Below are 12,300 nucleotides of genomic sequence, written 5' to 3' on the forward strand. Positions count from 1 at the left end.
GCCCCCCCCTGAAAAAATACTGGCTACTCGAATAATGTGAGATCATAAAAACTGCAAAAAGGAAGATCCATAGAAGAGAGTGAACTTCTGGTTATAAAAATTTTCGATCCATCCTACCAGTGTTAAACTCGAGCGAACAAAAAAGGAGGAAGAACCGGTAGCCAATTCAGTCCCCTTGATTACATATTATGCTAAACACGAGAAAATGGTTTTTTAAACAGAACATCTATATTTATGTAGTCCGTAGCTTGAGGACACCATCGAATTAAATGCAATTTTCATTCCAGCATGAGACATGCATAACAAATTACTGGTCCAAGAACGTCTTTATAGCAAAATCTGCCACCCTTCGAGGCAAAATTGAATATTTTTCTTGTTAATTGTGGATTTTGATATTCATCAAGTTTTAAAAACAGGATAAAATTGTTTTGTTTTTTTTGAATACCCGGCATTGTTAGAGTTTTCTAACAGGGTGGCTGTAGGTTAGGGAAGCCTAGAAATCAGAAAAAGGGAACTTTATTTGTCTGGGAATTTCTAGAAGGGGCACTTTAAATAGCTGTCAACTATAATTTCAAAATTTAACCATTTTAATTTAGCATTATTTTATTTCGTTTATAAAAGATTTTATGTTAAAAATGTCACAACCTTAAAATTCTCGTGTTTGAATATGAAAAGTTAACCATTTTTTTGTACAATTCCTCTTTTCGGTTTAAAAATTCATCTTTTTTGTTTAAAATATCGATTTTTTTTTGTTGAAAAATGCAACTGTTTGGTTGAAAATTAATCCTTTTTTTCGTCGTGGATTTTACTACCCGGAAAAAATTTTTTTGAGACGAAGGAATGAATCGAGAATTACAGTAGACTCTACGACACTTCATGCTAAGACACTTCTCGTTTTCCGATTCCCCCTTTGTTCGCTCGCCCCCACTCCTTGCCTCATTTCACCCACAAACATACGCGGCCGAATGGGATCCATATCATGTTACATGCGGCAAGTCTCTTTGCGGCGAGTCTCACCTGCGGCATGTCACATCTGAGGCATGTCTCTTCTGTAGCATGTCACATCTGCGGAATGTCTCATCTGCGGTATGTCACCTCTGCGGCATGTCACAACTGCGGCATCTCTACGCAGCGGCTTCTCTCCCGCGCGGCATTTCTCACTGTGAAATTGAAATTTTTGCGGCATCTCTCACCAGTAAAAATTTTCCCAGTGGCATCTCTCCCTTCCAAAAAACATGGCTAAACTGAGGCAAGTCTCCCTGGACTAATTGTCATCGTAGTGACATCTCTACCCCGGAAAATATTTTCGGGTTCATATTAAAATATTAAAACTGCGACAAGCCTCCCGGAAGTAATTGTCACATCTGCAGCATCTCCCACCAGCGAAAAGTCTCCCCAGTGGCATCTCTTACCTGTGGAAGGATGTTTAAATTCACATCAAAGTGGCAAAAGTGTGGCAAGTCTCTCACGACTGATTGTCACACCTGCAGCATCTCTCGCCGGCGGCAAGACTCCCCAGCGGTATCTCCCATTCGGGGAAAATTTTCCAATCCACATCAAACTGGCAAAAGTGAGGCAAGTTTCCCAGAATTAATTGTCACAGTCGCGACATCTGAAATCAGCGGAAAGTCTCCCCAGCGGCATCTCTCCCCTCAGAAATATTTTTAAGCACTTCCAAAGATGACGTAACTGTGGCAAGCCTCCCCAGCGGCATCTCTCTCCCGAAAAAACTTGTTAAGTACTTCCAAAGGTGGAACAACTGCGGCAAGTCTCCCCAGCGGCATCTTTTCCCCACGTAAATTTTTTGAGGACTTCTAAAAATGGAAAAAGTGCGGCAAGTCTCTCAAGCGGCGTCTCTCTCCCAAAAAATTTTCTAAGTAGTTTTAAAGATGGCAAAAGTGCGGCAAGTCTCCCCAGCAGCATCTCTCCCACAACAAACTTTCTGAGTAGTTTTCAAGATGGCAAAAACGCGGCAAGTCTCCCCAGGGGCATCTCTCCCCCATGATTATTTTTTTAGAAACTTCTAAGAATGGCTAAAGTGCGGCAAGTCTCCCCAGCGGAATCTCTCCCCCAACAATTTTTCTAAGTAGTTTTAAATATGGCAAAAATTCGGCAAGCCTCGCCAACAGTTTTTTTATCTGCCTTGCCGCAATTTTTCCATCTTTGGAAGTAGTTAACAAAAATTGTATAGGAATAGAGATGCCGCTAGGGAGACTAGCTACAGTTTTACCATCCTTAGACTTTCCTTAGACTTTCCGCGTTTTTGCCATCTTTAAAACTACTTAGAAAATTTGTTGGAGAAGAGATGCCACTGGGGAGACTTGCCACACTGTTGCCATTTTAAGAAGTTCTTACAACATTTTCTTGGAAAAGAGATGTCGCTGGGGAGACTTGCCGCACTTTAGCCATTTTTAGAAGTTCTTTAAAAATAATCATGGCGGAGAGATGCCGCTTTGGAAACTTGCCGCATTTTTGCCATCTATAAAACTACTTAGAAAATTTGTTGGTAGAGATACCGCTGGGAAGACTTGCCGCACTTTTGCCATTTTTAGAAGTTCTTAAAAAATATTCATGGGGGAGGGATACCGCCGGGGAGACTTGTCGTATTTTTGCCATCTTTAAAACTACTTAGAAAATGTGTTGGGGAATAGATGCCCCTGGAGTGACTTTCCGCACTTTTGCCATTTTTAGAAGTTCTTACAAAACTTTTTTGGGAGAGAGATGCCGCTGGGGAGACTTTCCTCATTTTTGTCATCTTCAAAACTGCAAAAAACTTTGTTGGGGGAGAGATGCCGCTGGAGAGACTTGCCGCACTTTTGCCATTTTTAGAAGTTCCTAAACAATTTTCTTGGGGAAGAGATGCCGCTGGGGAGACTTGCCGCACTTTTGCCATTTTTGAAAGTCCTTACAAAATTTTCTTGCGAGAGAGATGCCGCTGGGGAGACTTGCCAAATTTTTACCATGTTTGGAAGTACTGAACAAATTTTCTTGGGTGATAGATGTCGCTGGGTAGACTTGCCGCAGTTTTTCCATTTTTAGAAGTTCTTACAAAATTTTCGTGGGGGAGAGATGCCGCTGGAGAGACTTGCCGTAGTTGTTCCACCTTTGGAAGTACTTAACAAGTTTTTTCGGGAGAGAGATGCTGCTGGGGAGGATTGCCGCAGTTACGTCATCTTTGGAATTGCTTAAAAATATTTCTTGGGGGAGAGATGCCGCTGGGAAGACTTGCCGCTGATGGCAGATGCCGCGAATGTGACAATTAATCCCGGGAGACTTTCCTCACTTTTGGCAGTTTGATGTGGATTGGAAAATTTTTCCCGAATGGGAGATGCCGCTGGGGAGTCTTGCCTCGGGCGAGAGATGCCGCAGGTGTGACAATCAGTCGTGAGAGACTTGCCACACTTTTGCCACTTGATGTGGATTTGAACATTCTTCCACGGATGAGAGATGCCACTGCGGAGACTTTTCGCTGGTGGGAGATGCCGCAGATGTGACAATTAGTTCCGGAAGGCTTGCCGCAGTTTTAATATTTTAATATGAACCCGAAAATATTTTCTGGGGTAGAGATGCCACAGCGAAGACAATTAGTCCAGGGAGACTTGCCTCAGTTTAGCCATTTTTAGTTGGACATTAAACATTTTTTGGAAGGGAGAGATGCCACTTGGAAAATTTTTACTGGTGAGAGATGCGGCAAAATTGTTAATTTCACAGTGAGAAATGCCGCGCGGGAGAGAAGCCGCTGAGTAGAGATGCCGCAATTGTGACATGCCGCAGATGAGGCATGCCGTAGATGTGACATGCCGCGGTTGTGACTTACCGCAGATGAGACATTCCGCAGATGTGACATGCCGCAGGTGAGACTCGCCGCAGCGAGACTTTCCGCATGTGACATGATACGGACCCAGCCGAATGCGGCTAGACTCTCGAAAATTCTAGAGCGGAACTTTACGTTTAGGTTAGGGCGACTTTATATAGGCTCGTGTGATCTTTTGTGCTTCACAGTGGAATTTTCAATATTGTCGCGCACTGGAAATTATAAATTCATCCTGTAAAGGTATGTCTAAATATTAAAATACGCCGAACAAGGCGGCATATCTTTTGTTTTGTCAAACTGTTTACCAAATGCCTATTAACCTATATTGTGACATTTTTTAAAATAGAATTTCAATGGAGCTGCCAAGAAAAATACGTAAAATTTCTATCTCTCAGCAAATTCTTTCAAAGTTTACATATTCAAAAATTCCGCAATTAAGTTTACTGAAATTCTTTAAAATTTTTGAATTTAAAACTTGGAATTTATGAAACTCTGAAGTCGATTAATTTTTAAATTCGAATTCGTAACTTCTAAAACATTTTCTTTCTCCAGAAATAATTATAAATTCGATAAGTTTCACTGAAACTTCTACAGTTAAAAATCAAACTGAAAAATGAGAATTTCCGAAATTTAGAATGCTACCCAAAAAGATTTTCGTTCCGGTGCCACTGAAGGGAAGGTTTGCTTTCACCGAACATGTTTGACAAAACTATATGGCGCTTGAGAGCGTTTAAATTCGCGCGCGCGTCACGTGGCTCTCGCATGTCGCAGGGGAGAGGGTATTCTGACACTTCGTGTTCACTTCCCCTAGAGCCCCGAAAACGAGAAGTGTCGTAGAGTCTACTGTATATTAAACTCAAAGAAAGTGTCCGTTTAGATTAGGTAAAACGTTTAGTTAGTTCGAGTTAAACATTTAGTTATTTTATATAAATTGTTTTCGTACATCAGCAATTTTTAAAAAGTTGCTTAGTACGAGAATTTATTGTTTTCGACAGATTGTGTATAATTTTATTAACGTTAGATTAGAAAAACATTTAATTGTTATAGAAATATATTAACTTACAGTAACCAATTTTTCGTCTGGTATCGAGATAATGAATTTCTCTGAAATTCGTATAATGCAGTTAGAGGTCAAGTTTATTTTTTTCCTCGAGGTTCTTCACATTTCAATATAGTTACCACACATTTTAACTGGTAAAAAGCGTATAAATTGTGTGAAGTAAATGTGAACGGACACTGCTCCCGATCAGACTGTCGCCATTTCATTTCGCTGATCCCATAATGGACCAGTGTTCTTACGATTATTCCTTGAGACGCCTATTCTTAATATTATTATAAATATAATTTATAATATGATAGTAATCATAGAAATAGTAAAAATTACAATACCTTAAGTCATTATGTAGAAGTTTATAAACCGAAATCGAAAATTTTTGAGTCGTTAAATAATAAAATTAAAAGGATGACAGGGTGTGTACCCTCCGTCTCCATCTTACTAAATGAGTACTCGTTGTAATTAGATATTTGCCTTGGCGCATGCGTAGTAGCACTTCCAAAAGTATTATAGGCGTAAACACTAGTTATACTGTATAATCAAATATATGTGATTGCATAGAAATAGAGTAACTGAACAATGGTTAGAAATTCGAAGTAGTATATAGTTCACAGAGTAAAATGTAGATAGACTATAAATAGACACAAAATAGGTGTCAACGTAACATGAGGAATCTAAAATCATGTTGTAAGAATCGTTGAAAAAATCTAAATCAGTTACTTTGTTGAGACAGTTTTCGCCTTCTTTTTTAATGAAAACCATTTCAGCAAAGACAGGCTTATAAAAATTAGGTTCGACATGTAGGATTTCAACTTCATCCCATTTAATGACAGTCGGATCTTTTCCATGGCATTGAACCAAATATTTAGCTATGACTTTGTGATTTTTTTCCACATGGTTGATGTTATTTTTATGTTCCTTTATTCTAATTCGTATGGCGAATTTTGTTTCTCCTACATAGGTCCTTGTACAAACACAAGTGATTCTATAAACTACACTACATGGATCTAAAGTATCTATTTTATCTTCACATAATTTAATAAATTTATTTAGCTTGAAATCGACTCTAGAAACAGTTTTTATTTTAAATTTATTCAATAGCCTTTTAAAATTTTGAGAAATAGTCCCCACGAAAGGTGTGGATATGATCTCTTGTTTTACAGTGATGATTCTATCAACAGTGTCGTTAGAAGCTTGGTTTTTTTTCAAATCTAATTCTGAAAGTCTTTTTTTAATATGTTTCTGTATAAATTCATTAGGATAATTATTATACCATAAGTATTTTTGGACAATTTGCAAGTTATCTAAGTGGAAAGTATTTTCTGAAAGTAGAATAGCGGCATCGACTAGGTTTTTAACAATTCCTATTTTATGTTGGATAGGGTGGTTGGATAAAAAATTAAGAAATCTTTCAGAATAAGTTGCTTTCCTAAATCAATTTGTAATGATAAAGTTATTATCATCTCGGAGAAGTTGTAAATTCAAAAAATTAATAGACTTTTTGCTTTCAATATCAAACTTAAATTGTAATCTATTGTGGTAAGAATCAAAGTGTGAAACTGTCAGATTGATCTTATCTTTAGGTAGAATAAAAAGAACTGGTGCTTACGCCTATGATTCTTTTGGAAGTGTTACTACGCATGCGCCAAGGCGTCATTCGCTTGGCAAATGTTCTAATTACAACGAGTACTCATTTAGTAAGATGGAGACGGAGGGTACATACCTTGACATCCTTTTAATTTTATCACTTAACGACTCAAAAACTTTCGATTTCAATTAATAAACTTCTACATAATGACTTAAGGTATTGTAATTTTTTCTATTTCTATATTTACCATCATATTATAAATTTGTGCACCATTTTAGTTAATGATTCATATTTTACTTTTATATTAGACTTCAATTGGCCTTGGACTAATTTCGGGGGGATAGAAATGTAAACAGTGAGGGCCGCCTGACTCGCTTCCAATTGGAATATATATCTATATATATAATGTCGCAACCGATCTCCCCCTACTCACTGAGAAACTGCGTGAGCCAGCAGTTCTAAGAAGGCCGAGAACGGAGTGACTGAAGGCGAGAGTTTGGTGTATATTGAAAAATGGTCAAAGATATTAATTTTCACTAATCCACGGAACTTTCTCAATTCTTTTGTTCGTTTTGAGCTAATTGTTTAGCTATAATAAGGAATAATATTCCTGTCACTGCTCAATTTTTTTACCGTGGATTGTATTTCAAAATTGGGCTTTCTCGGTTGAATTTAGCCCGTTTGCATTTAAAACTAAAATCGTTTTTTTGGTTGAAATACGTACTTTTACATTATTTGCTTAGAATTCATATTTTTTGGTTGAAAATTTGTTTTGCTTCGAGTGGAAAATATTTTTTTCAACTGAACATTTAACTATTCCAATTGAAGGTTCATTATTTCGGTTGAAAATTCTTCTCGTTGGTTGAGACTTCAACTACTTTGTTATAAACTAATTTCTTCGTTTATATTCATTTTTTCAACTGAAAGCTGTTTCATTTTTGGTTGAAAATTTAATTTTTTTTAGTTGAAAATTCCTCTTTTTACTAGAAAACTAAATGATAATTTTGTTTACTGAAGATTTAAGATGTAACTTCTTCATTTGCGATTTAAAATTCATCTCTTTTTTCAAAAGTTCATCTATTTAAGTTAAAAATTCAACGATTTGTTTGAAAATTTGTGTGTTTTGTTTGAAAATTCGTTTTCTTAGTCGAGAATTTTATTCATCTTTACAGGTTAAAGATCCAACTATTTAGTTAAAAATTCATCTATTTTGTTGAAGGTTTAAATATTTTGTGAAATTTGTTCATTTTATTCGAAAATTGAATTTTTTGTTGCACATTTGTTTATTGAGAAGAACATTCCTCCTTTTAAATTAAAAATTTATCTTTTTCGTTCAAAATTCATCTTTTTCATTGAAAATTCAACTTTGATCTTGTTTAGTTCGAAATTCGACCATTTGGTGGGAAATTCATTTTTTTAGGTTGAAAATTCACTAATGCAGCTAAAAAGTAATCTTTTTTTCAAAAATTAAATTGTTTTGTTGAAAATACTTTTTTGATTGAAACTTCATTTTTTAAATGAAAAATAACTTCTATTTTTGGTTGAAAATTGGCCTTTTTTATTTCCAAATTCGTCTTTTGTTTTAAAAATGTGCTTTGTTTAGTTAAAAATTCCACTATTTATTTGAAGATTTTGTATTTTGTTGAACATTCATCTTTCTTGGTAGAAAATTATTTTTTGTGTTTGTTTAAAAATTCAACTGTTTTTCAAAAATTTATTTATTCTATAGGAAATTCCTCTCTTTGGTTTAATATTGAACTGTTTTGTTAAAAATTCATTTTTTTCTTGGTGAAATATCAACTATTATATTTCTCGTTCAGAAATAATCTTTTTGTTGAAAATTCAACTTTTTTGGTTGAAGTCTAATTTTTTGGTTTGAAAATTAAAATATTTTTTAAAAATTCATCTTTTTTAGACGAAAATTGAACTGCTTTATGGAAAATTGATCAATTTGATTTACAATTTTATTATTATATTAAAAATACGTTATTTCTTGGTAGAAATATTAAATATTATATTTTTCTTTGAGAATTAATCTTTTGTTTTTTAATTCAACTCATCTTGATTGAATTTTAATGTTTTGTTTTGAAAAATTAAGTATTTTTTAAAAAGGTTATTTTTCGTTGGTCGAAAATTGAAACGGTTTATTGAACATTCGTTATTTGGACGGGAAATTCGTCCTTTAGGTTTGAAAATTCATATTTTTTGTTGAACATTAAACTGTCTTTTGAAGAATTAAGTTATTTGGTTGAAAATTCAGATGTTTCTGGTTGGAGTTTAATCTTTTTTTCCTGCAAAATTCAACCTTTTGGTTGACAATTCGTCATGATAGGTTGAAATTTCGCAATTCTTTTTAAAAGTAATCTTTTTTTTTCAAATAGATATAATAAATTTGAAATTTTTGTTTGAATTAACGTTCAAGGAAAATGAAAAACTGTCACGGAAAAATCAAGGGAATTTTGAAAAAAATATATGCAGTATATAATTTATTTTAAAAGTAGGCCTGAAGGAAACAAATTAATCGAATCACTGTTTGGCCGCAGAACTGCATCGGTGATTACATTCCAATTATAGTTTTTGCGTGCATAATAGCTTGGCAATAAGTATGATGCTCATCACCTGCATGTATATAGTATTCGACGAGGTTGGCTAAAAGAAAACAGCCACCCGAGATTGCGTGCAGGAGAAATTACAAAGTAAACGTTTTTGCCAACAGAAATGAAGAGAAAAGTTAAAGAACCCATAAAAAAGGTAAAAATTAAATTTAAAAAAGCGATACGTGTTTACCAAACCGGATTCCAGTACTTGTACTCGTTCTTCATTTCATGAAAGTTATGGTTCAATGAAATTGAAAATTAGAATCTTTTTGGCCCTTTCTTTAATGATGCTACTATTTTGCTACTATTTTAACAAAAATTACACAAGTGGTACTATTTTCTCAAATTGATCGCTAATGCCTTTAACTATGTTTTTCAAACTCTTCGCTAGATTGGTAAAAACAACAACCACCTTCTAAAAAATCAGAATTTTAAAGGTTTTCTGTTTTTTTAGAAATTTATACCAATTTTACGAGATTGTAACAGATTCCAAGGGGATTTGTATGATTTTAACCGATTTCAGAAACTCAAATAGATTTTATAGGGTTTTAAAAGCTTCGAGATTATTTAAAAATATTTATGGGATTTTACAAGATTCCAAAATTTTTAAAAGATTACAAAAATGACAAGGATTTTGAAAAAGTGCGAAAGGTTTCAAATGTTAAGGAATTTTAGGAGTAATTAGAGAATTTCTAGATAACTTCAGGGAGTTAATAAAATGGAAAGAAATTTTAAGGGACTTCTAAAGATTTCCAGGGATTTTCACGAGATGGAAAAATTTCAAAGGAATTTCAAATTATTTCATCAAATTCCAAGGATTTAAAATTGTACGGCATATTCCGAATTTCAAGAAAGTGTAACATTTTTGTGGGATTCATAAGATTTTAAAAGAAATATAAATATTCCATAAAGTTGTTAAAAATTTCTATGGATTTTAAGGGATTAAAAAAAATTCTAGAGTTTTTCAAGGATTCTAACTGTTTTTAACATAATTCTAGGGTTTTAAATAGACTTTATTAGATTTAAAAGATTCCAATGGATTTCAATGCTTTACGAATATTCTAAAAGATTACAAGGAATTTCAAGGGGTTTTATTAGATTTTATGCGGTTTTAAAGGTTTTCAGGGGATTTTAAAGATTTAATATGGATTGAAGGAATTTTGGAAGATATTATTCTATATTTGTGGAATTATTAGGGATTTCACAAGATTTAAGGGATATTTTTAGAGAACTTCAAAGTATTTCAATTAAGGGTACAAGGACACAATCAAAAATTCAGGGTATTTTAACAGATTCCAGAGAATTGAACGAAATTAAACAAATTGTAAGGATTTTCAAATAATTTCAAGGGCTTTATTAGATCTTAAAGGATTTTAAAGGTTTCAAGGTTTTTTACAGGTTTCAAGGGATTTAAAAAGATTGGCGAGTTTTCCAGGAATTTCGAGAGGATCTCAATAGTTTTCAGGGCTTTTAATATATTTCCGTTTGTTATTTGAATATTTCAAGGATTTCAATGGAGTTCATCATATTTAGGAGATTCTGATAGGATTTTAAAAGAAATTATAAGATTATAAGGGATTATGTGATTCTGAAAAATCCCTTAAAACTTTAAAGAATTAATTATATAAAATTTAAAGGAATTCCTGAAGGAATGATTTCTAACGATTTCACGTTTTTTTATGGAAATCATAAGATTGTAGAAGAAATTATAAGGTTTCTAAGTATTTAAAAAATGTGAGGAAAATTAAAAAAGGTTGACGAGTTTTCCAGGAATTTTGAGAGGTTGTCAACAGATTTCAGTTGCTTTAAATAGATTTCAGTGGATTTAAAAATATTTCTACTGATTTCAGGGATTTATGTAGGATTTCAAAAGAAATTATAAGATTTTATGTGCTTCTAACGGATTTTTAGAGAACTTAAGCAAATAAATTAAATTGAATTTCAAGGAAATTCTTGGGATTTCTAAAGATTTTTATGGATTTTAGAGATTTATAGGATTTTAAACGAAATTATAAGACCCCAAAGGAAATTATAAGATTTTAAGGGGAATTATAAGAATTATGTGATTCTACCGCATTTCTAGAGAATTTCAGCGAATAAATTAAATTAAATTTCAAGGAAATTCTTGGGATTTCTAAAAATTTTAATGGAAATTAGGGATTTATAAGACTTCAAACGAAATTCTAAGATTTCAAAAGAAATTAGAAGTTTGCAATTGAAATTATAATATTTTACATGATTCGAACCGATTGCTAGAGAACCTTAGGGAATACATGAAATGAAACGCCCAGCAAATTCTTCGGATTTCTAAAGATTTCCACGGATTTCAGGGATTTACAGGATTTCAAACGAAATTATAAGATTTCAAAGGAAATTATGAGATTTTTTGTGATTCTAACGGTTACCTAGAGAACTTTATGGAATAAGTTAAATGAAACGTCAAGAAAATGTTTGGAATATCTAAAGATTTCTACGGATTTCAGGAATTTTTCGGATTTCAAACAATATTATAATACTTCAAAGGAAATTATAAGTTCCGATGTGATTATCATGGATTTCTAGAGCAATTTAGAGAATAAATTAAATTAAATTTCCAGGAAATTCTCAGAATTTCTAAAGGTTGCTACGGATTGAGTGATTTATAGGACTTTTAAGGAAATTATAAGATTTGAAAGGAAATTGTAAAATTTTATATCATTCTAATGGATTTATAGAGAAATTTAAGGATTAAATTTAATTTCCTGGGAATTCTTGGTATTTTGAAAGATTTGTAAGCAGTTCAGGGATTTATAGGATTTCAAGCGAAATTATCATATTTTAAAGGAACTTATCAGATTTTGTGTTATTCTAACTGATTTCTAGAGCACTTTAGGAAATAAATGAAATGAAATGTCAAAAAAATTCTCGGGATTTCTAAGAATTTCAATGGAATTCGGGCATTTATGTAATTTCAAACGAAATTATAATATTTCAAAGGTTTTAAAAATTTGCAACAAAATTAAAAAGATTGACGAGTTTTCCAGGGATTTTGAAAGGATCTCCACAAATTTCAGGGGTTCTAAGAGGAGTTCGACGGATTTCATGTAGCTTTTAGGCCTTTAGGATAGAAAGTGTTTCACATAATGTTATGGGTGAGATATATTGTATTTTATTATTATTATTATTATTATTATTATTATTATTATTACACCATTAAGCCATTTCCCTTTCGGGGTAGGCGTGACTCACTCGGCAGGGGAAAGGAGTA

The 12,300-nt window shown here is 33.3% G+C and overlaps 1 protein-coding gene across 2 annotated transcripts in view; it reads left to right on the forward strand.

Moving 5' to 3' along the window:
• LOC117177420 (ankyrin repeat domain-containing protein SOWAHB) overlaps positions 1-12,300 on the forward strand; it is a 439,406-nt gene that overhangs the window by 237,422 nt on the left and 189,684 nt on the right. The window lies entirely within an intron of this gene.

This window comes from Belonocnema kinseyi, chromosome 7 (genome assembly GCF_010883055.1).
Source record: "Belonocnema kinseyi isolate 2016_QV_RU_SX_M_011 chromosome 7, B_treatae_v1, whole genome shotgun sequence".
NCBI classification, from domain to species: Eukaryota; Metazoa; Arthropoda; class Insecta; order Hymenoptera; family Cynipidae; genus Belonocnema; species Belonocnema kinseyi.